General features: G+C 42.1%; 1 long non-coding RNA gene across 1 annotated transcript in view; it reads right to left on the bottom strand.

The window, feature by feature from the left end:
- Positions 1-10509: 10509 nt before the first annotated feature.
- LOC109251217 (uncharacterized) overlaps positions 10510-27606 on the bottom strand; it is a 31818-nt gene continuing 14721 nt past the window's right edge. The window contains exons 2-3 of the long non-coding RNA XR_002073412.2: positions 21880-22001; positions 10510-10762 (exon numbers count right to left, since the gene is read on the bottom strand). This is a non-coding gene — a long non-coding RNA (uncharacterized LOC109251217). The remainder of the gene's footprint in view (positions 10763-21879; positions 22002-27606) is intronic.

Genomic DNA, 27606 nt, shown 5'->3' with positions numbered 1-27606 from the left:
TTCTAGAGAGGACTTTGTCCGGAGAAACCAATCCATTCATTCATGCCCTCATCAAGCATTTCCCGAGTATGGCCAGGTGCTGTGTCAGGTCTTGGCAGGATAGCGATGGCCAAGACAGACAAGGCCTCTGGAACTGACACTTCGGTGAGGCACATCCGGGCCTCCGAGGCAGGTCTGCACCAGCAATAGGGAAAGAAGTCTGGTGTCCCTTTTGGGGTGGGCTGTGGTTGGGCAAGTCTTTAGCTATGGCTGAGGAGGGCATGGAGCCACTGAAAGGAGCTGTCTGGGTGCACTGCAAACAGCCCACTCTGCCTGACAAGGGCAGGGGGGGAAGTACGTGTTCCACGGCCCCCTCACTGTCACCCAGGCCTGTCCAGTGCTGGCCTGTGCCCCACCCCGTTTCCAATGCCTCCTTCTTTCCACTCCTCCCCTTCAAGACCTCGAATCCCATTTTAACCAAACTCCACATACATAAATGTTCCTGTGCTGCACATGGGAGATGGAAGTTGATTTGCCCTGATTTACCCTTGTTTGCGAAGCCACTGAGAGGGCTCCACCTCTGATCCTTTGGCAGAGCCGCCGTCCAGTCAGTCCTGCAAGGAGACTGTGTCCCTCCCACTAGGGGCTCAGATGGGTGGTTTGGAGGGAGAAGCCCTTTGTAAGTTTTTGCGTGGGTGACAATCTGCGGTGAGTTCAGATAAGAGCAAAGAGGCACTGAATAAACATAAGTCATTTTCCCCATACACTGTCTTGACCTGGTCTTATCAGTAGCAGGTATTTGATACATTCTTGTTGGATTGTTTTTAGGCCTTTCCTGTCCAGAATGCTGCAGTGTCGACGCAGGGAAGACTTGGGAGCCATTATACCACACAGCCCAGCAGCTTCTCAACAGTATGACCCCAAGACAGAAGCTAAGAGCGCCTGGTCTGTCCATTTTTCTAATTAAGGTATCTTTTACACAGAGCAAGACGCACCCTTTTTAGCATATGGTTGGTTCTATGAGTTGCAACAAAGGCCCAGAGTTGTGCAACCATATCATCACCCCAGAAAGTTCCCTCACGCCTCTCACATAGTCAACTTGTCTACCCATTTCCTGCCTCTGGCATCCCAGATCTGTGTTCTGTTTGTATAATTTTGCCTTTCCGGAATATCGCATACATGGAGTCATACAGTATGTGGCCTTCTGAGTCTGGCTTCTGTCAGTTAGCAATGCATTTGCGATTTAGCCTTGTTATTGTGTGTATCAGTCGTTCGTTCCTTTTTATTGCTCGGTAGTATTCCATGGTGTGGATGGACCACAGTTCATTCATCCCTTTCCTTCTTGAAGGCATTTGGAAGGTTTCCAGTATTTTTTGGTGATAATGAATCAAGATACTTTAAGTGTTCCTTTTCAAGTTTTACGTGAGCATAAGTTTTCATTTCTCTCAGGTAAATATCCAGACGTGAGATGTGCTGGTCTTATCCTAAGTGTATGTTTAACCTCGTAAGAAACTGCCAAACTGCTTTCCAAAATGGCTATACCGTTTGGTATTCCTGTCAGCAATGTGTTATGCTAAGTGAAATAAGTCAGGCTGAGGAAGACAAATACCATATGATTTCACTCATACGTGAGATCTAAAAAAAACCCAAGAACCAAATGAATAAACAAACAAACAAACAGCAGAATCAGGCCTGTAAACACAGAGAACAACCTGATCATTGCCAGCAGGGAGGGGTTCCGGGGGGTGGACAAAATGGGTGAAGAAGGGCAGGGAGATTCAGGTTTCCGATTATGGAATGAGGAAGTCAGAGGAATAAAAGGCACACATAAGGAGTACAGTCAATGATACTGGAATAGTCTTGTATGGTGACAGATGATAGGGATACTCGCGAGCAGAGCTTAAGGCTTAAACGTGTCGAATCACTATGTTGTACACCTGAAACTAATGGAACATTGTGTGTCAACCACACTCAAATAAATTTAAAAAAATAGAACAATGTTAACTAAAAAGTTCTTGTTCAATGTCTCCCCAGAATATGACAGTTAGCCAAGAACACTCATTTAATTTTAGGATATTTGTTGTGGAAAATTTTAATTTCTATATTTAAACTATAAACTCCTTTTATAAATTAAAAACAAAACAAAACAAAACAAAACAAAACAAAACAAAACAAAACAAAAGCAAAACACCCCAGACCCCCACAGTGCATGAGAGTGTCAGCTGCCCCATCCTTACAGGCATTCAGTGATGCCAGATTTTTGTCGGTTTGAAGCCACTCCAATAGGTAATCAGTGGTATCCTGCTGTGGTTTGAATTTGCATTTCCCTGATGACTAATGATGTTGAGTATCTTTTCATGTACTTATTTGCCATGTGTATATTTTCTTTGGTAAACTGTCTGCTCAAAACTTTAGGCCATTAAAAAAAATTAGATTCTGTTTTGAGGTTTTTTGTTTTTTTTTTTAGAGTTCTTTATACCTTTGACACACAAATCCTTTGTCATAATATATTGCAATTATTTTTGCTTTGGATACTCAGGTTTATCTCTTAGGACAGTTTAAAATAAGAAAAAAAAGTTTTAAAAATCTTTACCTTCTTTTAAACTGTTCTTGGAGATCTTAATTTCTTCGTGTAGATCCAGATTTCTGTCTAGTACCATATTCTTTTTCCTGAAGAATTTTCTTACACTATATATCTGCAGATAATGAATTCTTTCTGCTTTTTTTTAAGGTGTTTATTTTATGTTTATTTTTTGAGAGAGAGAATTCTAGGGTGACAGGTCTTTATCTTCCAATACTTTAAAGATGTTAATCTGTTATCTTCTGGCTTCCATAATTTCTGACGAAAAATCTACAATCACACCTCTGTATATAACATGTCTGTTTTCTAGTTGCCCTCAAGATATTGTCCTTATCACTGGTTTTCGGAAGTTTGAGTAAGACTTGTCTGAGTTTTTTGTTTGTTTGCATTGTGGGGAATAGGCTATTTATTTTGGTGTGGTCCTCTGACCTTCTTGGGTTTGTAATTTGATGTTATTTTATTTTTGGAAAATTATTGGCCATTATCTCCTCAAATATTTATTCTGCCTTATTGCCTCTCTCTTTACCTTCTGGGATTTCAACTATACTTGTTAGACCATTCATTATTGTCCAATATCTACTGGATGCTCTATCCTTTAAAATGGTTTTTTGCTCTTTTTAAAACTCTTCTTTGTGTTTTAGTTTGGGTAATTTCCATTGACCTCCCTTAAAAGTTCACTTTTCTTTTCTCAGTAGTGTGAATTATTCTGATAAGCTCTTTGAAGGCATTTCTCTTCTCTTTATTACTATTTTAAAAAATTCTAACACAGTTGATTTTCTAATAGTTTTCATCTCTCTGCTAAAATTTCTCAGCTGTTCATGAATGTTGTTCATCTTTCTCACCAGAGCATTCAAAATATTATTCATATTTATTTGTTTAATATTTTAAAGTTTATTTTTTGAGAGAGAAAGAACACACGTGGGGGAGGGGCAGAGAGCGAGCACATGAGAGAATCCCAAGCAGGCTCTGCACTGACAGCTTCCCGTGGGGCTCGAACCCACAAACCCCTCAGGGATGATGACCTGAGTGGAAATCAAGAGCTGGATGCTTAACCGATGGAGCCACCCAGGCACCCTTATTTATAGTTATTTTAAAAATCTCTGTCTCCTAGTTCTAACATCTGGGTCGTCTCTGAGTCTGGTTCTTTTTATTATTATATCTCTTTGCAGGGAGTTGTTTTTCACTTGCTTTGTTGAATGTCTTATAATTTCTGGTTGAATGCCAGACATGGTATGTAGAACAGCAGAGACTGAAATACTTATGCCTGCAAATGGGCAAGCCTTTTCTGCTTGACTGCTAGTGTGGGAGGTGGGTCAAACTAGTCAGGAATAAAACTGGGTTTGGGTTTTGTTGATGTAGTTACCTTCAGTGCACCACCAGCTTCAAATTTTTCTAGAGATGCTTTGTGTTTAGGGTGGTGGCTGGGGTGCAGAGAGTTTCTATCATTTCTGTTACATTCTCAGCTTTCAGTCTTCTCTGCATGTCTGCACCTCAAAGAGGGTGTCCAGGTCACGCGCTTCCCCCTTGGTGCTAGTCTGGGGCTGGTGGACAAAAATATTCTGTTTCCTGACCCAGCTTTGATCTTAGGCAGGTCCTGTGTCCTTGGGTCTTGGGGGTGGGGCTTTCTCCGTGATCCAGCCCACCTTCCTGTGGCAGCCAAACTCTGTCTTGTAACTGGTGGGTCTTGTGAAGGAGAGAGTTTCCTATTCCTCTACCAGCAGAAGATCTCTAAGGATATTAGGATAGGATTCTGGGCTCAGAATGGTTTCCTCCTGACCCCACTTCGGGGTAGACTTTTATTTTTTTTACCCTTACGCCACCTGCAATAGGTCTTTACCTGTGTTCTGGGGGTGATAGAGTTTTCTGTCCCTCCCCTCTTAGGACGTTAGGGCTTTATTCCAAAGGAGGCAGGAGTCCTGTATGCTGAGCTTTGTGCCCCTGCCACAGATGATTCAGTGATGTGTCTCATTTTTCCTTAAAAGGGCCCATCTTTACTTAGTTTTCAGACTACTTGGTTGTCCTGCAACCTTGGCTTTCTGATGGGTTCAATAAAAGTTATGGTTTTCTTGTTGTTAGGGTAGGAGTGACATTCTTTCTACCTTTCTTCATCCAAACCGGAGACAGAATTATCCATTTTGAATGGGAAGGAACAAGAAAAATGGAGGATAAACCACCGTGGAAAAAGAAAGGAGACTTTTCACTAATGGAGAAGAAGGATTACCAGCAGACCAAGGACATGGTATCCCAAGACAAGGATGGGGGAGGTTTGCTAAATCACAAGAAGCGGAAAGGTGTGGCTCAATTAGCAGTTAAAATGTGCAGTTGTTCACTGAGACAGACACAGCCATTCACTGGGGCTGAGTCTGTGTGTGTGTCAGCCATGCAGGGCGAGCCCGTTGGAGGTGACACGGTGAAAACATGCCCCATAAGGTTAAGGAGGCTAAAACCCACAAGCAAGAGTCCCACTGACCCCTATTCTTCACAGAAACGGTAACCTTATCCTTTAGGAGCAAACAACAGGAAGAGCTCTAGCCGGCCCAGGCCAGTTTGAACCTGACCACTGACTCACACCTGCATAGATGGGCCACAGAGTGTCCACAGTTACCTCTACCTCTTTACAATGCTAAAATCTCCACCCAAAGAGGAGCACCAACCTCATTAACATAACACAGGGTGCACGTATAGGCATGTTTTCGAAGCATGACTGTGTAACAACATTAGGCCCCCCCTTTATGGGTGATCACAAAACTCCTCTTTCCGAATATTCATCCTAACTCTAAATAAAAGAAACCCATTCATCCCCATTCAGGGAGTCACGGCTTTGGAAGTTATTCCCCATGATCCCCATTTGTTGCAAATCATTTTCTTTGTGTGACAACTCACAACTCAGAACTCTGGGTACAAGGGCAGAAGCCTATTCCCCTGATACGCCTGAGGGACGAGAAAGAGGGAGCGGGCAAGTACTGACCTTTGCACAATGAAGGGTGGCTGGCATACAGCACCACGTCCCCGAGTGCCCAGCAAATGAACCCTGCAATGTCTTCTCCCCGGCAACTCTGAGACTGCTTTGTGCATGGGGAAATTTCCATCTCCTGATTTCAGTCACCTCTGGATTCCTGCCTATTCTTTCCCCACAATATTTTTCTTTCCACCCTCATTCTGGACTCCTATTTGTCTCTCTGTTTATAAGCTCCTCTCTCCCCTTCAGTCCATCCTATGATTCAGCATCATAAAACATAAAGCATCAATGTCTCTCTTTATTCTCACAAAATGTCAACAACTCTCTCTTGCCTGGGCGACAGTCACAGACTCCAATGCCTATGGGGACCAGGCAGGAAGCATGACTAAGTGAGGAAGGCAGGACTGAGTAGGAGCACATACATGCCTGGTCACAGCGAACAAGTGCTTCTAAACTCCGGGTTACCCTTGTCAAGTGAGAATACAGGCCATGTGGACAGGTTTTCTGATTTTCCCGGGTAAGCCGGAAATCTGGCTTTTTGCATGAATTTTCCTATTTGTAATGTTGGCAACTAATTTAAAAATTTGTCAAAATAGTGTGTGGGCCAGAGAAAACAATCTGTGGCCGGATATGCCATGACAGCTGCCGGTCTGCACCCCTGGTGTGGAAAATCAGCTCCACGCTTCTCAGCCGGATATGAGAGGCATTGCTCAGTCCACCACCCAGCCTTTTCTTCAAGGATTCAGGACCTGAGCCCGTACACCAGAGAATTCTCCTTCTAGTCCACAGTACACATTACACAGCAGTCTTCCCGCTCATCCAGTTGAAGAATGCCCATTGGCACTGACCTGTCCTGCATTTCTTATCATTCAACCCTCCCTGATTTCCAAAGGCTGTGTGCCTCCTCTCCAAGTACAAGGTCTTTGACAGCTTCACAACCCCTCACCTGGCTTTTCTTTGTATCTGTAAACTTCCTTAATGAATGTACTCATTTTAAAAATGAGTTATATTTAAAATGTAACTTAGTTGAGTTATACAGACCAGACAATTGGTCTGAAGGGTACAATTCCACAATGTTTAGCACATTCCCATTAACCAATTTGCTATTTGTGTCCTACTGACTTCCAAATAGGATTTGGGGTTGCTTACAAAATTAAACACAATACAAACAGGACAACTAATAAGAACAATACATCTCCCCAATTATCAACAGACTTTGCCAGGCATCCAAATGAGTTACTCCACTTGAGCATTTATTTTAGCCTGAGTTCCCTGGCAGAGAAGAAAAAAGAGAAATGAGTTGTCTGATAAAACAACACAGACAAATTTCTCAAGAGAGATGTTCTTTCCTGGCTAAGCGTCCAAGGAGGATGTTTGCATAAAGAGCCATTATTTGTGACTTTTATTGATAGACAAATGACTTTCGTTCAGAACAATATTGACACTTCTCCACTTAAATAAATTATTGACACAATAGACTTGTTGGCAGGAATAAAATGTTCAGTATAACATTGCAATTAAGAACACAGGCTTTGGGATCAGAAAAACTTCAATTATTAGGTGTGTAACCTTGTGCACGTTACTTTGTCTCTATAGGCCTTAGGTGCCTCATCTGTAGAATGGGGTTAAAGGCAGGGTGTCTTTCAATGAATTTTGGCAGGAGGATTAAATGAGAAAGTAAGGTTAAGGTGGTGCCTACAGCATTTCTCCACTGCAAAGATACTATTTCAGCTTCCCCTTGATTAACAAGTATCATTTGAGGAGATACTTTGAGAGTATGTAAATATCTTGTTACCTCTCAAACTTTAACCCACTCGTTTTAGTATTCATGGATGATTCTCGCCCAAATCAATCATTACTGCCAAAGGATGACTGCCAAATGACGATCTTTTAATATCATCATTCCTTCTGCAATTATAAGTTGACTTTCAACAGTAAAAAAAAAAAAAAAAAAAAAAAAAGCTTTCTGAAATTAAAGATTGTCTAAATAAATAAAAAGATATCCCATGTTCATGAACCAGAAAACTTAGCATTCTAAAGATGGTAATACTTCCCCAAATTTATCTATAGAGTCAACATAATTCCTATCAGAATCCTAGCTGGCTTTTTTTTTTTTTTTTTGCAGAAATTAACAAGAATTAAGAAGCTGACTCTAAAATTGATAATAGAAATGCCAGAGTCCCAGGGCAACCAAAACAATCTTGAAAAAGAAGAACAATGTTGGAGAACTAACACTTTCTAATTTTAAAACTTACTTCAAAGCTACACTAATCAAAACAGTGTGGTACTGGCATTAAAGGATAAATGTACAGATGAGTAGTACAGAATTGAAAGTCCAGAGATAAACTTTTAAATTTATGGTCACTTGGTTTTCAGCAAGAGTGCCAAGACAATTCAGTGGGAAAGATGAGTCTTTTCCAAAATGGTGTTGAACAATTGGATATCCATAAGCAGAAGAATGAAGTTGGATGCCTTATATTATACGATGCTAAAAAAAAAAAAAAAAAAAAAAAAAAAGGACCAAAGTCCCAAATTTAGGAGTTAAAAATACAACTATTAGAAGAAAACATTAGAGTAGATCTTCAAGACCTTGGGTTAGGCAATGCCTTCTTAGATAAGGCACCAAAAATACAAATGACAAAAGAAAATATAGATAATTGGACTTCATCAAAATTAAAAACATTGGGGCACCTAGGTGGCTTAGTTGGTTAAGTGTCCAACTTTGGCTCAGGTCATGATCTCATAGTTTGTGAGTTTGAGCCCAATGTCAAGTTCTCTGTTTTCAGCACAAGGCACACTTTGGATCCTCTGTCCCCCCTCTCTCTGTACCTCTTATTTGTTCTCTCTCAAATAAATAAATATTTTTTTAATTAAAAACATTTGTGTTGCAAATAATGCAACCAAGAAAGTGAAAAGACCACTCACCCACAGAATGGAAAAAAATATTTTCAAATCATATACCTGATAAGTGACTTGTATCTAGAGTACACAAAGAGCTGCTACAACTCAATAATAAAAAGATCAATAACCCAATAAAAAATGGGAAAGGATCTGGATAGGCTTTTCTCCAAAGAGGACCTACAAATGGACAGTAGATGTATGAAAAGATGCTCAGCATCATTAGTCATTAGTGAAACGAAATTCAAAACCACAACGAGATACCATTTCACACTCAGCAGGACAGCTATCATCAAACAGACAGATAATAATGGGATAAGGAGAAACTGGAACACTCATATTTTGCTAGTGGGAATATAAAATGCAAAATGTGAAAGGAGTGAAGCTGCTGTGGAAAACAGCTTGGCAGTTCTTCAAAATGTTAAACACAGAGTTACCATATGCCAGCAAAATCACTCCTAAAGAAATCTACCAAGGAGAAATGAAAACATAGATCCACATAAAAATATGTACATGAATTTTCATGAATCTGTACACATAAAAACTTGTATACATAGTTCATATATTTATTCATACTAGCTAAATAGTGGAAATAATCCATATGTCCACCAACTGATGAATGGATAAACAAAATATGGTATGTCTATACAGTGGAATATTATTTGGCAATAAAAAAGGGTAAAGTAATGATACATGCTACAACATGAGTTAACTTTGAAGACACAAATGAGAGAAGCCAGTGACAAATGACCACATACTGTGTGAATCCATTCACATGAGATGTTCAGAGTAGAAAAATCTACAAAGATAGAGAATAGACCAGCCTGGGGCCGAGGATGGGGTCAGAAGGGAAGAATGCTGATGGGGACACGGTTTCCTTCTAGGGTGATAAAGATACTCTAAAATTAGATGTGGTCATGGCTGCACAACTCTGTGAGTATACTAAAACCACTTAACTGTATACTTTATTTTAAGTGTGTATATATATATATATATATATATATATATATATATATATATATATATATAATATATAAGTATAATAAGTATAATATATATGTAACATATTATATATACATTTATTTATTTATTTTGAGGCAGGGAGGAACAGAGAGACAGGAAGAGAGAGAATCCGTGAAATCCAAGCAAGATCTGTGCAGAGCTCAACCTGGAGCTCGATCCCACAAACCACAAGATCATGACCTGAGCTGAAATCAAGAGTTGGCTGCTTAACCGACTAAGCCACCCAGGTGTCCCTCAACTATATACTTTAAATGGGTGAATTGTACAGTATATGAATTCTGTCTCCATTAAACTACTGAAAAAATCAGTACAGAAACATAAAAAACATTAGATTTATAAAAAGGGAGAACTTTTCTTCCCCCTATTATTTATTTATATCAATATGGATTCATGGATTCAATAGGTTATAATCCTTTGCCATTACCATTTATTTTGATGCTCAACTTGCCCCGTTTTGCCACCAGGAACACCTTCAAGCTGGCTACTGTGTCCTTTTGACGTGTATCGATAATTCCTGGAGCATTTCTTTACTATTGTTTTCTTTCCTTCTTGGCACACGATAGCCCAGGCTTATCTTACATTTTTCCTTTCCAGACTGGGGCCAGACATTGTTCCAAAGAGCCCTGGTTTCTTGGTGGAGAATAGTACTTCGAAACCAAGATCTGGGCACGAGGTGTGTTCATTGTTGGTGGGGTGTTAGTGCTTCTCTCAGCAAACAGAACTGAGATTTACAGAAATCTGAATCATCATATGTATGTACATACATGCATGCATACACATACATGCCCTCACAATCTATATCCATTTCTATATTTATCTGGACTAAAACCTACAAGTTTACACCAATACTGCCCATTTCAACATAATGCTAGAGGGTCCATTCTCTGATTCTCTCTTTCCATATTTGTAACTCCTTTTTCCGATGGTAATAAACCTGATATCCATTATCCACAATAAATGTACTTATTAGCTCAATCCTAGAATATTCAGAAAGTAATTTCAGAATTGCTAGCTCATGCCTCTGAGAAAATGAAGCCTGCTAATTAGAGTTCAATATTTATTTAGTGGGTTTTGTTTTTGTTTTTGTTTTTAGCCCAAGAGTATTGAGTCCAAATACTGTGTTCAAAAGTTAATTGGGTTAGTTCTTTTTCCTCCATTTCAGTGTGGTCACGTTATTCATTTGAATTATGGTTCAGTTTGTTTTTGTTTGTATTCAGTTTTGAAATTCCTCCCCCATCCTTGCGGATTTTCTTCCTTCCTTCCTTGCTTTCTTCCTTTTTAAATTCTTTCTTTCTGTGTGAAATATTAAGGTGGTTCCAAAGCTAGGGATTGAACAAAAAGTTATATTTGAAAAAGTGTCATTCTCCCTCTCATTCCCTCTACCCTTTTCTCTCCATTTCCAATCATATCCTGTAGGTAACCAATCTCGTTAGTTTCTAGTTTCTAGTATTTCTCTTTGGTCAAATGAGTAGATAGAAAGATACATATTTCCTAATTTACTCTCTTCTTTTCACAAAAGACAGCATACTGTAGATGCTTTTACATGCTTTACTTTTTTTTCACTTAACCTACATCCTAGAAATCATGCTCAATCAATGATTAGAGATCTTCTTCATTTTTTACAGTTGCATAGTACTCCATTGTGTGACTGTACCAGTTTATTCCATCACTCTGCTGTGTGTGTATAACTAGGTTGTTTCTAGTATTTTCTATCGTTGGAGTGTATCTCCAGAGAAAATCCTCAGAAGTGGAATTGCTGGGTCAAAAGGTAAAAGCATATGTGGTTTTGTTAGCTAGACAAATTCCCTTTATGAGGGTTGTAACGATTTGCACTCACATCAGTAATCTGTAAGAGAGCCTATTTCCCTGCAGTCACACCAACACTGTGTGTTGTAATGCTTCCTAATTTCTGTCAATCCAATGATGAGAAATGGTATCTCTATGTAGTTTTCATTGGCATTTCTCTCATCATGAATAAGGTTGAGCATATCTTTATACATATAAGGACCATTTTTGTATCTTTTTCTGTGAATTGTTGATTCATGCTTTTGCCCATTTTTATTTCATGGTTTTTAAATATTCCCCCATTTGAAAATAGTTGTTTATATAATACATATATTAACTCATTACCTGTGATGTATGTTGAAATGATTTTCCAAGGTTGTTAGCTGCCTTTTAACTTTATATATATGAGGAAGTCTTCTTTAATGTAATTGAATTTATTAATTTTTCTTTTATCGCATTGAGGTTGTGAATCACAGTTAAAAGCCTTTCCCTACATCCAGGTTCAAGAGGAGTCCATCCATGTTTTTTTTTTAATTTTAATTTTTACAATTTAATACATGTTTATTTATATAATTACTAATTTACTGGATACTTATGCATGTTTTATTTTAGTCCTTGTAGGATTTTATTTACATAAGTTTAGATTTATATAGCTTTTTAATTTTTTTAAAAAATTGAATTTTAATTACAGTACAGTTAGCTAACATTCAGTGTTGTTAGTTTTAGGTGTACAATATAGTGATTCAGCACTTCTATACATTATTCAGTGCTCATCATAATAAGTGTACCTTAATCTCCTTCACTCACTCCCCCCCCCGCCCCACCTACTTCCCTCTGGTAAACCAGCAGTTTGTTCTTTACAGTCTCTTTCTTGGCTTGTCTCTTTTTTTCTTTGTTCATTAATTTTGTTTCTTAAATTCCACATATGAATGAAATCATATGGTACTTATCTTTCTCTGACTAACTTATTTCACTTAGCATTATATTCTCTAGCTCCAACCATGTTGTTGCAAATGGCAAGATTTCATTCTTTTTTATGGTCAAGTAATATTCCATTACATATATATATATATACGTATATATATATATATATGTATACATATATATATATATATATATATATATAACCACATCTTCTTTACCCATTTGTCAATTGATGGACATTTGGGCTGCTTCCATAATTTGGTTACTGTAAATAATGCTTCAATTCACATAGGGGTGCATATATCTTTTCAAATTAGTGCTTTTGTAATTTGGGGGGTAAATACCCAGGAGTGGAATTATTGGATCCTATGGTAGTTCTATTTTTAATTTTTTGAGGAATCTCCATACTGTTTTCCACAGTGGCTGCACTGTTTGCATTCCTACCAACAGTGCACAAGGGTTCCTTTTTCTTTCTCTAAATCCTTTCCAACATTTGTTGTTTCTTGAGGTGTTGATAGCTTTTTAGATAGTCGATCCAGTGGGAGTTTATTCTTGTATATGATACGAAGTAGGAGGGATCTACTTTTATTTTTATCTTTAAAAACATTTATTTTTAATATTTTTTAAACATTTATTAATGTTTATTTTGAGAGAGTGAGAGAGAGAGTGCGCATGGACGCAAGTCTGAGACAGGAAGAGAGAGAGGGAGAGAATCCTAAGCAGGCTCCACACTATAAGCACAGAGCTCCACTCAGGGCTCGGTCTCACCAACCATGAGATCATGACCTGAGCTGAAATCAAGAGTTGGAAGCTCAACTGACTGAGCCACCCAGGAACCCCATCTATTTTTTCAAAACAGGCATGTGAACTGTATCCTTGAGGACACCCGTAACTTGCTTCCTCGGGTGTATCCTGCATTTAAGTCCAATGTCAAAGTCCATGCCGGGGGTGGTAGCTGCTCCCTCACTTCATTAAAGATTATGTCTCCTCTCCCTCATGTTTTGTTATTCTTGTTTTTTGTGGGTTTTAAGTAAAAAGGGTAGGGTAAAACTTATCTTGACTCTGCTATCTTTAACTGGAAGTCTGCTAAAATATATTTTTTATTTTTATTTATTTTTTAAAGATTTTACTTTTTAAAGTAATCTCTATACCCAATGTGGGGCTCGAACCTACAACCGTGAGATCAAGAGTCACATGATCCAACAACTGAGCCAGCCAGGCAGGCGCCCCTGTTAAAATGTATTTTTAACTATGACATTTTAGCTTTACTAAAAATAATTAAAAGTACAGTTTGAATTTTTATAAAAAGTAGTTCAGTTGACTGGGAGTGGGAAAGATGCCTCCTGGATGAACAGGGAGAGTGTTAAGTATAAATGAAAGCATTAGGGTTGGGTAAGGCAGCTAAATTTATAGTAAAAACAGGTTTCAGGGAGTTCAAAACCTATGAAAGTATGGAAAATTGTAGGTTTCCTCCTACAATCCTCCAACTGGCTGAGTTAGATTGTGCCATTCTTCTCAAATTTGCAATATAACCAGACGGTGGGGACAGCAAATCGTCACTGAGCAAAGTATGTGCATTTTCTTAAATTATGCTCCGAATTATAGATCATCCTTCCAAAGGCAAACCATACAATTATTAGCAAGATTCCTATTAGCTAATTGACTATTTTAATAAAACCTTCTATTTTAATAGAAATAACATAATTAAGTGGAAAAGCATCCTAAACTTTTGCTCATTATTTGTATACTTCTTATTCAGAAAGTCTGGCCACTGGGACCATCTCTCTAGCTTAAGTGCCATTATTAACCTGCTGCGAGTTACTCAAATTTCAGCTAGGAAACCTAGAAAGAAAGAAATAGCTTCTATGTGTAAATTCTGTCAAACCTAACCTATAGCATGGCCAGTATCAGTCACTAAATCTTAATCTCTAAGACTTTACTGAGGATTATTTCGTCAGATCAGATGTGCGGTGAGGCAGCCAGGTAACTTGGGAGTGGTTGGCACGTGTGGGCTAAGAAGAAGTCACACTGAAAACAAGCAAATCCTTCTTTATAATTTTGCTCAGTGCAGGCCTTCTCCCAATATCCAAAGGGGCTGCAATTTGTAACCAAAGAACTGGCCATGCATCTTCTTCAAGAAGGGGTTGCCATGAACATCGGGTCAAGAGTGCGGGTGAACTTGGCTTGTCATCCTGCCTTTACTCTTCAGCTAAAGAAGGAAGTAGGTCAGGGAAGAGCATGTGGAAAAAAAGATCAAGTGTTCTCATTTTTATTTTCAAGTTCAAGCTGTTTTAGGGTCATCATCCAACCTTTGCAGAGTCTTCCCATAAAGTAGAGAGGCCCTAAATTAGCTGAGCAACTGCAGTTTCCAGATAGAGGAGAGGTCATCACCTGGTAACTGGTCCCATCTCCCAGCCCACTGCACGACCTCATGGACCAGGTGTCCCCTGAGTTGTCTCTTTACCACTCACTTGGCAAATGCCTATTGCCTACTCCGTGTACTTTGTAATGTATTAAGTGCCACGAGCCTGTGAAAACAGTTGAGGGGATTTTTGCAATGTTTCTGTATTAGTCTGCTCTAGCTACCATAACAAAACAGTACAAACTAAGTGGCTTAAATGACAGAAAATTGTTTTCTGACAGTTCCAGAAGCTGAGTCTAAGATCAAGGTGCTTAGTTTCTGGTTAGAGCTAGTTAGAGTTAGCTTAGAGCTAGTTTCTGGTTGAGGCCTTTCCTTCCTTGCTTGTAGACTGTCACCTTCTTCCTGTGTCCCCACATGCCCTATTTTCTGTGCCCATGTGGAAAGAGAAAGATCTATGGTGTCTCTTCCTCTTCTTATAAAGAGATCAGTCCCATCAGATGAAGGTCCTACCCTTATGACCTCATTTAACCTTAATTACCTCCCTCAAGGCCCAATCTCCAAATGGTCACATTTGGGGGTTAGGGCTTCAGCAAATGAATTTGGGGGGACACAATTCAATCGCTAACAGTTCATTTCTGGAATTTTTAGTTGTTTTTTTTTTTTTAAGTTTGAATCACAGATACTTTTGGTCTATGGGAGATTTTACCTAACGTATTATATACATTCACCATTACCTAAAGTATGCGGGTTGACTGGGAAAACTGGATCAAGGACTCTTACTCCCAAATACCTGGGTGTTAACAATGAGATGGATCCACACAGTAAAATCACATCTACAGGGCCGCTCGTAAACTTGTAGGGTGGAGAGTCATCTCAACAGTCCTGCCAGAGATCACCCATATGCTCCTAGCATGGCGCCTTGCACACAGTGGTCACTCCATCCAAACGGGCTGAGTGCATAAATGAACAAATGAGTGAGTGACCCATGATGACTTCCACCGAATCTTGGAAATGTCAAATATATGGGATTTTAGTAAAAGGAGGCCTGCTCTTTCCCTTCTGTCTGTCATTCACACCGTTCTGAGTTTGAACCTTGAACATCTTATCTTTAGCTCTGGGTTTACTTCATGTGCTTTAGGAAGGGTAGGGCTCCCTCCAAGTCTTTGTGAAGTGAGCCTTGGATAAACGGTAGAGGTGTGAAAAGCACCTGTCTAAGAATATCTGTCAGACGTCTCCTGTGGGTCTTTAATCTGTTTCTTCCAGGGAGTGTGGCACTGGCAGTTCACGGAGGTTCAATCAAATGCAGACAGGTGGGAATGGGTTTCCTTCTCCACACAGCTGGCTAGATGGTGAGTCTCTTTCTTTTCTTTCCCTTTCCTTTCCTTCCCTTTTCTTTTCTTTTCCTTTCCTTTCCTTTCTCTTTCCTTTCCTTTTCTCTTTTCCTTTCCTTTTCTTTTCTCTTTTCTATTCTTTCCTTTCCTTTTCTTTCCTTTTCTTTTTTCTTTTCTTTTCTTTTCCTTTTGCTTTGCAGTGCTCACAAACTTATTTTGAGCTCTAAGATGACTGGGACTCCAAAGGATAAGACTAATGCTGTTTGATAATCAAGGGGAAGACTATTTTAAAAATCTTTTTAAGGATTCTGCCAGCTTAACTTTAAACTACATATGAGCTGCACTGCATAGGGAAAATGTTCAGCCTAGGTCTACTTCACGATGATTATGTTAACGATAAAGTATTTCATAATTTTTTATCTATTTGGGATAAATTAAGCAAATTAAGTCTACCTTGCAAAACCTGAATTGGAATAAAGCTATTAGAGTAGGATTCCTACTCTAGCAAAACTATATAATTAAATGTAGAAGACTTAATAAATATTTGATAAACTCAATTCGACTTAACATCCACTGAGTGCCTACTATATATGTATGAGGCATAATGCTCAATGCTATAAGGTTTGCAAGAAAAAAATAATTTCTCAAGTAGCCTTGGCTTCCTAAGTATTTTACGTCACAATAATGTGACAACATATAGTGTCTTTTTACAAATCAGCTTATGCATTGCATCTTTAAGCACTCAGCTTCCCCTATTACACAATTTTAATCCTACTTTACCTCAGAGGAGTTCTGTGAAAATGAACAATTATAAAAAGTTCTGACCTTAAGAATCCCTTGTAAAATGCTACAGCTTAAATAATCCTGTTAAAAACATTAATTTAAACAGAGTATTCTCGCTGAGAGCCAAAACAAAGGAAAGAAACTCATTTACGGACTTCTCTGCCAGGGGTACACAGACACACTGTCATTTGCTGATCTAATTCTCTCTTCGGCTTGCAATGTTTTCCCTAAGCTCACACGAAGAAATCTACCAAGAGAGAAGAGAGTTCTCTCACCTACAAAACTCAATCTGGATTCAAGAGCCGACGGATAACACTAGTTCCTCTCAAAAAGGCTCTTATTACTGAATGGATTTTTTTCCCCACCCCCTTCCTGCACTCACCAGAAGGCTCCATAGAAAGTCTCCATAATTTGCTCCTTTGTGTTTCTCATTAGGGCCTGAGAGGAACCCTATTGAGCTTCCCTGACATTATCTCGGTCCACCTGATGCCTGGGTGTTTTGAAATGTCATATTGTTTGAGGGATAATACCAGCCCTGATTGTGTCAGTCACAGAGCTGGGCATGGAATAAGTAAGTGAAGGGGGACCACAAGGAAGAAAGTCAAGGTCATTCACACATGTCGAAGGAACTGGGCCCTCCTTACTGTCTGGGACATTTGGGAGCCAAACTGGCACTGGCCGCGCAATCCCAGGGTGAACTCCATGTATGCACCTGGCAGCTGGCTTCTTGGTCCCAGTAAGAAGTAAGTTTGAGCCCCTTCATCACAAAGAGGGGGAATCAGGGGCAGTGAAGCCTTGTAACTATGACAACCACAGACAACGAAAGAGAGCAGTGAGCTGGATCTGTCAAGGTAGACGCTTAGCGCAGTCAAGGTTGATCTGCTCCCAGGGGAATAGGTTTGCAGCCACAGGCAAGTCCCACTTGCCCCAGTGTGGGTAACTGCAATGGTAGACCCTGCCAAAAAGTACAGGTCCTTGTTTCTGCTGGCTGCTGATGTTTCCCTCCCCTCATGGGTGTGCCGACCATCCCTCCCAGTCTGTGAATGCGAGCGGAACATGGCACCCGCTTCCTCCTTCCCTGCAAAAACCCATCAGTGCTGCACCCTCCTTGGCTCTGTGGGGTGGGCTAAAGTAGTGGGCAAGGCCAGCCAAGTGTCTATGATCCCAGGACACTAAGAACACGCAGGGCCAGCAAACCACTCTGGTTGCCTCGCTTACTCTGCCCTCCTAGGCTCTCGAATCTCCTTAGGGAGTTCTTGGGGGGAAATAAACACAATTGGCATGTGCCTCAGAGATAATTTCATCCCAGATCTGCAATCTCAACAGCCTGCTGAGATATGTGCCAGGTGAGTGTGTAAACATGTAAATCAGGCTTAAGACAATAAGGAGTTGTGGGGCCAGTGTCTCAACTGGCCATCTTAAAGGAATGCAAATTTAATACAATGAAAAACCAAATCGAAATGAAACGGAACATGCAGCCTAAATAAAACACATCTGTGGGCTTCAAGGGTCCCACAGGCCACTAATGTGCAATTCCTGATCTGGTCTATGCCCTCTTTTTATGGATGCAGAGACCGACCGAGTCCCAGGGGGGAAAAGTTACTTGTTCCTGGGCAGGGCTAGAACCCAAGTTACCTAAATTTCCACCTATGGCTGGTGACCTCATAAAGCCTGCCTCATTATGTGTTGGGGGCTCAGCAATGGAAATTGCTAGACTTCTAAGTCCCAAACCTTTGGATGTATGGACACCAAGCCCCACCTGACCAGGACTGCCTGGGGAAGGCTGAGCCGCCCATTGTGGACAGGGTTCCCAGACAGACCTCATGGCCTCTGTGGCTCAGTTTCTATATCTAGAACCTGGAGACGAGCTTCCCAATTTGCCCACCTTTTATCACGAGAGGTTCCTTAACCATTGAGCTTCCTTGTCTGGGGGATGGTGGTTCTACAGAAAAGGCTGCTGTGAGGAAGTAATGAGCTGCTCATGGAAGGCCCTGAGAAGAGCGCCTGATGCAGAGTAATTGCTCTTTAAGCGTCTGTTAACATTGTGGGGTTGTTGTATAGGTGTTATTACTGTTTGACGTAGCCTACAACACCGTTGGCAGATGAGTCAATGAAGATGTGGTGTCTCTCTCTCCACACACACACACACACACACGCACGCACGCACGCACGCATGCAATGGAATATTATTCAGCCATAAAAAGGAATGAAACCTTGCCATTTGCAACAACATGGATGGATCTAGAGAGTACAATCCTGGGTGAAATAAATCAGAGAAAGACAAATACCATATGGTTTTGCTCATATGTGGAATTTAACAAACAAAATAAATGAGCAAAGGAAAAGAGAGAGAGAGAGACCAACCAAGAAATAGACTCTTAACTCTGGCGGACAAACTGGTGGTTACCAGAGGGGAGGTGGGTGAGTGAAATACATGACGGGGATTAAGTGTATAAGAGGATACTTATCACGATGAGCACTGAGGAATATACAGAATTGTTAAATTGCTATATTGTACACCTGAAACTAATATAACACTGTACGTTAACTATGGTGGAGTTAACATTAAAAAATTTAAAAAAAAATGCCATTGGTAAAATTAAATGTTACCCAAAAGCCTAACTAATAGGAAATGACTCAACAGAAGTTTAGTATGTGATTCACACAGCACACCAAGGAAAATTACAAGGAGAGAAATTACACGGCCCAGCCAGGAAAATAGAATAATGAAAACCAAGCAGCGATGCTATCCAGGGTAAACCTTTTCACCAGCCAGGAAGATAAGAATTAAGCAAATTTGTTCTCAAGAAAGATATGGCAGAGAGCTTTCTCTGAAAAAGAAAAATGGAACAATCTGCTTACTAAGTTCTCTCAGGAAAGAAAATTTCCTAAGTAAATACTTCGTATTCAGAATGATCATGAGCCACAAAAGGCATTTTCCTCAAGCGAACTGAGATAGAGTTTCTTGTAAATTAAAAACTTTCCAAAAAAACAAAAAAAGGGGAGAGTGGAGGCCAATTCATCAGGAGCTATTCAAATGAGCACACCTTCCCAACCACTTGAAGATGTTGGCCTCAGCAGAGTTTCTGCGTGCGGGAAGCGAACTGAGGAGTGTCCCCTTCGGAGCCTTTCCTCCTCACCCACCACAGCCCTGCAGACATTTCTGCCTCACTTGATGTGCAACACTGCTTTCTCCAAGCTTCTGAGATCAGCCCTCGCGGCACGTTGTCGCCTTCCCCAGGGGTCAAATGCAGTGCATGGATATAGAAGCACTTCCACATCAACATCTAGTGTGCAATCTTGGGCCCCTCTCCCTGGGTGGTCCAGGGCCCCGGAATCCAGTCCCTATGTACCTTCTCCTGAGGACAGTCACCTTCAGTTATCAGCAGGCCTTGCTCTTCCCCAGCTGGACTGTGGTAAGACTCGACCCCTGGTTTTGGTCTGGTGTAGGGAGGGGAGGCAGGGGCACATCCCGAGAGGGGTACACATTCATTGCCTCGAGAGGCAACAACACCTGCATGGTCTTCCAGTCCTCTTCTAGCTGGGGGAGGGAGGGCACCACGGCAGGGTCTCGAGGTTTCAAGAGATCTGGGGCTTCAAGGTTCTCAACTGCATCTCCCAGAATGACCCCATCTCCATCCTCAGGGTGCCTCCTTCCCAACGCAGGTCCTGAGTGGGCCCGGCAGACTTGCTGGGGTTGAGAATGCAATGCTTTCTGGGGGACTGGAGGCTTCATGCCCTGCGTGGGGCTCAAACTCATGGCCCCGGGATCAAGACCCGAGCCGAGATCAAGAGTTGGACACTCAACTGACTGAGCCACCCAGGCGCACCCCCCCCCCCAACTCTGCTTTTCATAGTCTTTCGCCAAGGTGTCAGCAGAACTCATTAAAAAGCATCTCACCTCATTGGGAACATTCATTTCATTATAATATTAGTTTAGGCCCTTAACCTCTCAAGGGCTGGAGACATTGGCTTTGCCGGGACTCCTCCCCCAATCCCAGCCCCACTCTCCTTCATGGAAGTCTTCCAGTTTTACCACTCTGTGTGGAGGGACGCAGGAGGAAGGAGCTGAGCCGCAATATGGTTGAAACAGAGGCCTCAGCATGTTCCACAGGAGCTCTGGAGCCGGACCGCCCTGCCTGGAGACAACAAGGCCCGAACCCTGAAACTGTCCCATTGTCCAATCATTGGATGTGGCTGCCCTGGTGAGCAGTGGGCCATGGACAGTTCCCAGGGAGGGACTCAGCTGAGAACAGGGATGGTCGCCTGCCCAAGCAGCTGAGGGACAAGTGGCCTGGCCCAGGGGGGGCCGAGAGGTGCATACGTTGGAGGTACACACGTGGCACACCCTTCTTTTGTTCGTGCAGATGACGTTGCCTCGTCACCTCCTTCGTCCCTGGGCCCCTCCACCTGCAGCCAGGGATCTCTCCAAAACGCAAATCCAATCACACGATGGCTGACCTGCCTAAAACCCTATCGTGGTCTCCCGATGCCCTGAGACTAACATTCAGTTGCCTTAACATGGCTCATAAAATTTTGCATGGTCTGACCTCTGCTTATCTTTGTGGTCTCATTTTTCAACACCTCTCTTGAATGTCTTGCTTCTGACCACAGGAAGACCATTTAATTTCATCGCCGTGCCAGGCCTGTGCACGTGTGCGTGCATGTCCGGGGTGGGGCAAGTGAGGGGTGTCTGGAGGGTACTCTTTCCGCGCTCGTCTCCTCCCTTCCCGTGACCATTCCCTCAAGCACCTCCGACTTGCTCATTCCTCCTTATCCTTCACTCCTTACCACTCAGCTCCTCTGAGAAGCCTTCCCTGATCCCCCAGTGTAAGGAAGGTGTTTCTCCTCTGTGTTTCTCATACTTCCTGTACTTCTCCTGCAACCATGCTGTTCGTCCTATGTTTTAATTGTTTGCTATTCGGTCTCCCTGAAACAACAATGACCGTGGCTATCTTATTCACTGTCATATTTCTAGCTCCTTGCAGGGTGCCTGGTGCACAGTCTCCTAAACGAATGAATATACGGTGGCTGGAGAGGGGAGCAGAAAGAGGCATAGTCTGACCATTCAACAGAAAGAAAAGACGGAAATCAACCACTGAAGGTAATTATTACCACTTTTGGTCAAACAGGCTCAGAAAGAGAACGGAAGTAGTTCTTAGCGCAGATTCTCTCTGAGCACAAAAGCCGGTGGTATATATCAAGCAGGTGAGGAAGGTGAACTCACCCAGTGAAAACGGGATTCAACACTGACCTTTACAGAAGAGCTTGGTGCCATTCTGGATGCGGGAACCCGGGGCGGGGAGCGGGAAGGCCAGAGATCTGGAGGGAATCTCAAAGAAAGCCAACTAAGCAGTCAGGGAGTCAAAGTGATTCCTGCAGAAAGACAGAGGCACCGGACAGGTTAGGACCCTGGCTTAGAAGGTTTAGGCCAAATGGCACAGGCTGAAGTCTCCAAAATAATACAGGATATGAACACAGACTAATGTGTGGAGGCTGAAACACTGGAATCAGAGGCATCCTGGTACATGACATCAACATAAGGAATGTAAAAATACTTTCTGTGGCAGGAAGCAGATATACAGACTCCACTTCCAAGAAGTAACGGAGGCAAAAATGGGCATATCCCTCACTTGGAGAAGGGCTGGATAGAGACATCGCTGCCTCACTTCTCCAACAAAGTGGGAGGCATGGACCCAAAGGATCGCCCTTCTCTCACTGGATCTGTTCCTCATGATGCCCCACACAGTCAGGGTTGCATCCACAGTAGGCATCTCACTGGTGGTTGTTAACAAGTCCTTCAGTTATGAAAAAGACATAAATAATTTGGCAAAGCACCTTGGCTTTTAGTAGAAAAAAAAAAAGAAACTCAAAGTACAGTCCTTTAGAGCACAGAACCTCTCCTGAATGTAACACAGCCTCTCTAGACAGCCATTTATCGTTTTGTGCCCCAGTTTCCTTCTCTGTAAAGCTGGATTGTTACAAGGATTAAATAACTGAATATATGTAATAATGCAATCTTGGCTGGCCACTTACCTCTCTGGCTTCTTCATTGGTAAGAAAGAAAATGTAATACCCCACACAGGGTTGTTATGGATATCAGATGACAAAGCACCTAAGAAATCTCTGCATGTGTTCAAAAAAATTTTTTAACGTTCATTTATTTTTGGGGGGTGGGGAGCGTGAGTGGGGGAGGGGTAGAGACAGAGGGAGACACAGAATCCGAAGCAGGCTCCAGGCTCTGAGCTGTCAGCACAGAGCCCAGTAAGGGGCTGAAACCCACAAGCCGTGAAATTATGACCTGAGCCAAAGTCAGACGCTTACCAGACTGAGCCACCCAGGTGTCCCTCTCTGCATATGTTTTAAAGTGCTGCCTGTGAGTTAGAAGGTCAGTGTGTGTGTGTGTGTGTGTGTGTGTGTGTGTGTGTGTGTGTGTGTGTGTGTGTTCCTTTAAGCAGTTTCTGTTGTATGTGTCTTTTAAGAATAATCTCTTATCGCTTCTCGGCCTTTTGGCTAAGATCAAGTGTAGAATAATCTCTTGATGCTGGGAGTGTGCCCGGTATGTTTCCTGAGAGGCCATGAATGGATGGTGGACAAGCCCATGCACAGACCCCAGGGGAAAGCATTTCGCCCCCTCTGTGGAGCAAAGGTACAGAAATCTATCCAAAGGGAGGGATATCACCGCTCCTGTCTGTGGCCATTCCCAGCCTCTCAGACCCTCACTGATCCCCATCCAAGGACAACAGCTACACCCTGCCACAGCCATCTCAGAATGTGCCTCTGCTCTGGCTGACCTGGAATCCTCTCTTCTTACACCAGGGTGCCAGATGCTAAGCAAACAGAAAACCACATGCTTAGATGCGCTCGCTCTTTTTTGGGGTGTTTTTGTTACCTCTTGACGACTGACGTTTGTATCTGAACTGCTTCCACAACATTAACCTGGTATTTTGCCCTGAGAGGTTTCCAGTGTTGCGATGCAGTAAAGGACAAACCCCAAAGCCATGAATTGCTATGACTGTATACGGTCATCTCCTAACTCATGCTCCCTCTCTGCTCCTCTCTTAATATATATGCCTGCTATCGACAAATCACACCTTGTATAAACTGTGTGCTTGAATCTTTTCCAGATGCCGGAAGTATGATGTTAACAATGAGAAAAAGGGAAGGGAAGGCTTTCAAACCTTGAAGCTGTGTTTGAGAAATAGTTACAGATAGAGATACAAGCTATTAGGCCTTTTCCCAGAAGAACACGAGTAGAATGAAAAATCTATCTCAGTATGGGCGAAAAAACACATACAGTTTGTTTTGGTTTGAAAGAATATCGGTATAATAAGGGCCAAACCGAACTCTGAGCATGTACAAGCCTTTGGCACTTATGTGCTATCAAATCCAAACTGTTCAATTACATCATGTTATTAGACCTGCTCTTTTTATTGCTATCACTACCAATACTAGTCTTACTATTACTACTACTACTAATTAACGAGTATCGCTCTGTACCAGGCACAATGTCCTCTACTTGACAGACACCATTTCCCCAAAGCCTCACAACAATCCCATGAGCAGATAGCATCAGTCCCATTTTACAGGAGAGGAAATGAAATCTCAGTGGTTAATGAGGTAACTGGCCCCAAGTCACAAGAAGGTAGTGATGCCAACAGGATTTGAACCCAGGCTATTTAATCTAAAGCCGGATTCTTAAACTCTATGCCACCGCTGGCTGTGGGCTTTCTTTTTTCAGGATCGTGTTCACAATTTAACCCCAGCTATTTTTCACATTACGAGAGGCCCTGGATTCACGGAGATGGAAAACAACAGACCCTCCCTGAGAAGTGGAGGTGGGCCACTGGCTGGTCTCTCCAGCTAGCAGACCAGCAGCGTCTGCACGTCAGCTTCAACGGGACCATGAGTCACGCTTTTGCCTTAACAAAATGAGATGTATAGCATTATGGACTTTCAGAATAAAGTTTGCGTGTCCTCATTCATTTGGGCATTAGCCAATGGATTTCAACCATTCTTTATCCTTACGCTAGGTCGAGTTCCAAGCTGGTGATGATGTTTTTCTCAGAAATCTGAAGGCGATGCTGTACTGCCTTGTAGAGTTAAGTGTCGCTACTGAGAAATAGGATGCCATTCTAATTCCTGATCCTTTCTTTGTGAATTGTTTCCTCGGGAGCTTTGCTTTTAGGGATTTCTCTTCGTCTCCGGTATTTTGAAAGTACACGATTATGTGCCTTAGTGTGGGTCTATCTTTGCAGTGGGCTCTTGGTTGTCCCCTCAATCTGAGCACTGGGATTTCTGGGGGACATTTAGAAAAACAGATTTACTGACATATAATCTACATTCCATAAAATTTGCCCACTTAAAGAAAGGAGTCAATTCAATAGTTTTGTTTGTTTTTTTAATTTTTTTTTAACGTTTATTTATTTTTGAGACAGAGAGAGACAGAGCATGAATGGGGGAGGGTCAGAGAGAGAGGGAGACACAGAATCGGAAGCAGGCTCCAGGCTCTGAGCCATCAGCACAGATGCCCGACGCGGGGCTCGAACTCACGGACCGTGAGATCGCGACCTGAGCCGAAGTCGGCCGCTTAACCGACTGAGCCACCCAGGCGCCCCATTAGTTTTTAGTATATTTACAGAGTTGTGCAGCTATCACCGTAATCTAATTTTGGGACATTTCCATCACCTCCAAGACAAACCTTGTACCCACTCGTCATCATCCCCTATTTGCTCCCACCAGCTCTAAGTAATCACCCATCTACTTTGGGGGCCATTCTTTTGAGTTATTACTTTAATAATCCTCCTCAATTTTCTTTGTTCCCTCTTTCTGGAATGTCTTTTATTCAGGTATTGGGTCCCTCAGATTAATGTTTTAGTTTTCTTACCCTTCCTATTTCCATCTCCCTTTTTCTGTTCTGTGTAAGGGATATTTCCCCCACTAAAGCTCCACACCTCTTATTGAAAGTTATATTTCCAGCAGAATATTTTTAGTTTGCAAGAGGCCCTTTTTCCCCCCTCTGAACATTCTTTTTGTAACATTCTGTTCTTTTTTTCATGAATGTAATGTCTTCTTTTATCTCTGAAGATATCACGTATAGCTTTTGTTGGAGTTTTCTTCTGCTTTTTGCATTACTTATTTCTTCTGAGTTTGTTTTTTTTTTTCTTCTTCTTCTGTTGTTTTGGTCTCTGAGTTTCATAGTAGACCTTCCTCAAACATTTGGTGACTGCCGATTCATACTTAAGAGTGAAGCACTCAAAAGTATTTCTGTGTGTGTAGTTATAAGTTTATTGCGTGGTGATCACCCCTGCTCCTATGTTTTCATCACTTAGGGGCCTTTAAAACCAATACAAATGCCAAAGCCCACCCCTGGAGTATCTGATTTAATTGGCTGGAATCTTGTCATTCATATTAAAAAAATTTTTTTTAATGTTTATTTATTTTTGAGAGAGAGACAGAGACAGAGCATGAGCAGGGGAGAGGCAGAGAGAAAGGGAGATACAGAATCTGAAGCAGGCTCCAGGCTCTGAGGTGTCAGCACAAAGCCCAACACAGGGCTGGAACTCTTGAGATGTGAGATCACAACCTCACTTAACTGACTGAGCCACCTAGGCACCCCCCGCCTCGTCATTCGTATTTTTTAAAACTCCCCAGATGATTCTGTTGTACAGGGGAAGGAATCCCTGTGGGGGCCCGAGGCGGGGGGAGGGGGGTCCTCAACTACCAATATAGGATATATTTTTCCCCCAGAGTAATCAGATCCCTCAGAAAAGAAACTTTCCATCTCTTACCTTGGCATCTGACTGCTGACATCCTGAGACCCGCCTGGAAGAAGGGGCTGAGGGTCTCCCAGTCAGCATGTAGGTACTCACACAACCTGGTGTTCTGCAGAGTGGTTGCACCCTTGACTTTGCCCTGTGAGCGCAGGTCTGGAATCAGAGAGGAAGTCTCTGGTCCAGTGGTTCTCAATGCTTAGTGTCCAGCATCAGCAACACCTAGAAATTTGTTAGCAGTGCCAATTCCCAGGCCCCATCCTGACTTGCTGCATCAGAAACTCTGGTTGGGGGGGTGGGCATCTGGGTGGCTCAGTCAGTTGAGCGTCTGACTTCAGCTCAGGTCATGATCTCACGGTTCAAGGGTTCAAGCCCTGCGTCAGGCTCTGTGCTGACAGCCCAGACCCTAGAGCCTGCCTCTGATTCCCTGTCCTTCTCTCTCTGCCCCTCTCCCACTCGTGTTCTCGCTCTCTCTCTCTCTCTCAAAAAGAAACCAAAAACAAAACAAAAAAACCTCTGGGAGTGGGGGCCCAGCAACCTCCAGGGAATTCTGATGCCTGCTCACGCTTGGGGACTACTCCTCTGGGCTTCTGTCGGGGAGCAGGGACTGCGTGGGTGCTCAGAGCGTGGGAGGGGACCTGAGGATCCAGGAGCTCTCGAGCAGGCCTTCCTCCGGTCTCCAGCATCTCCAGAAGTCCCTGGGCCCCTCTCTCCACAGCCCGAGATTTTGTAGTGGAAAGCAGTAATTTGGGGTCTTTCTTCCATCTCCAGTTTTCACTCCTCTGGTTTCCTAAGACAGTTTTAGCTCCTCCATTTGCTTTCCAGTCCCTGGATTTTATTGTTCTCTCCTCCTTTGCGGTGCTGTTTCTCCTTGCAGCGCATGTCCTTTTTAGTCCCTTGGCTGCCATTTTAAGTGAGGTTGCAGGAGGGTATTTAATCCACCAGGCTTAACTGAAGTCTCATGATATAGATTAAGTGAATAAAGCACATTGCAGGGTGAAAAAAAACAACCCCAAAACTAGATTCTATATTAACAAAGAAAGAAATAAAAAGCACAAAACCACGATATATGATTTCTATATTTGTATGTGCCTGTACGTGTATTTTAATACATGGTATGGATGGATATACTCTCAACTCCTAATGTTACCTCATGGTAATTGTCTTAGGGAGGTGGGGATGGGGGGAGAGGGAGGGACACTATTACT

The sequence above is a fragment of the Panthera pardus genome, unplaced genomic scaffold (assembly GCF_024362965.1).
Source record: "Panthera pardus isolate Hobbes unplaced genomic scaffold, ASM2436296v1 HiC_scaffold_4, whole genome shotgun sequence".
Taxonomy (NCBI): domain Eukaryota; kingdom Metazoa; phylum Chordata; class Mammalia; order Carnivora; family Felidae; genus Panthera; species Panthera pardus.
Note: the sequence above shows the minus strand (reverse complement) of the source record. Positions and strands in the feature narration are given on the sequence as shown.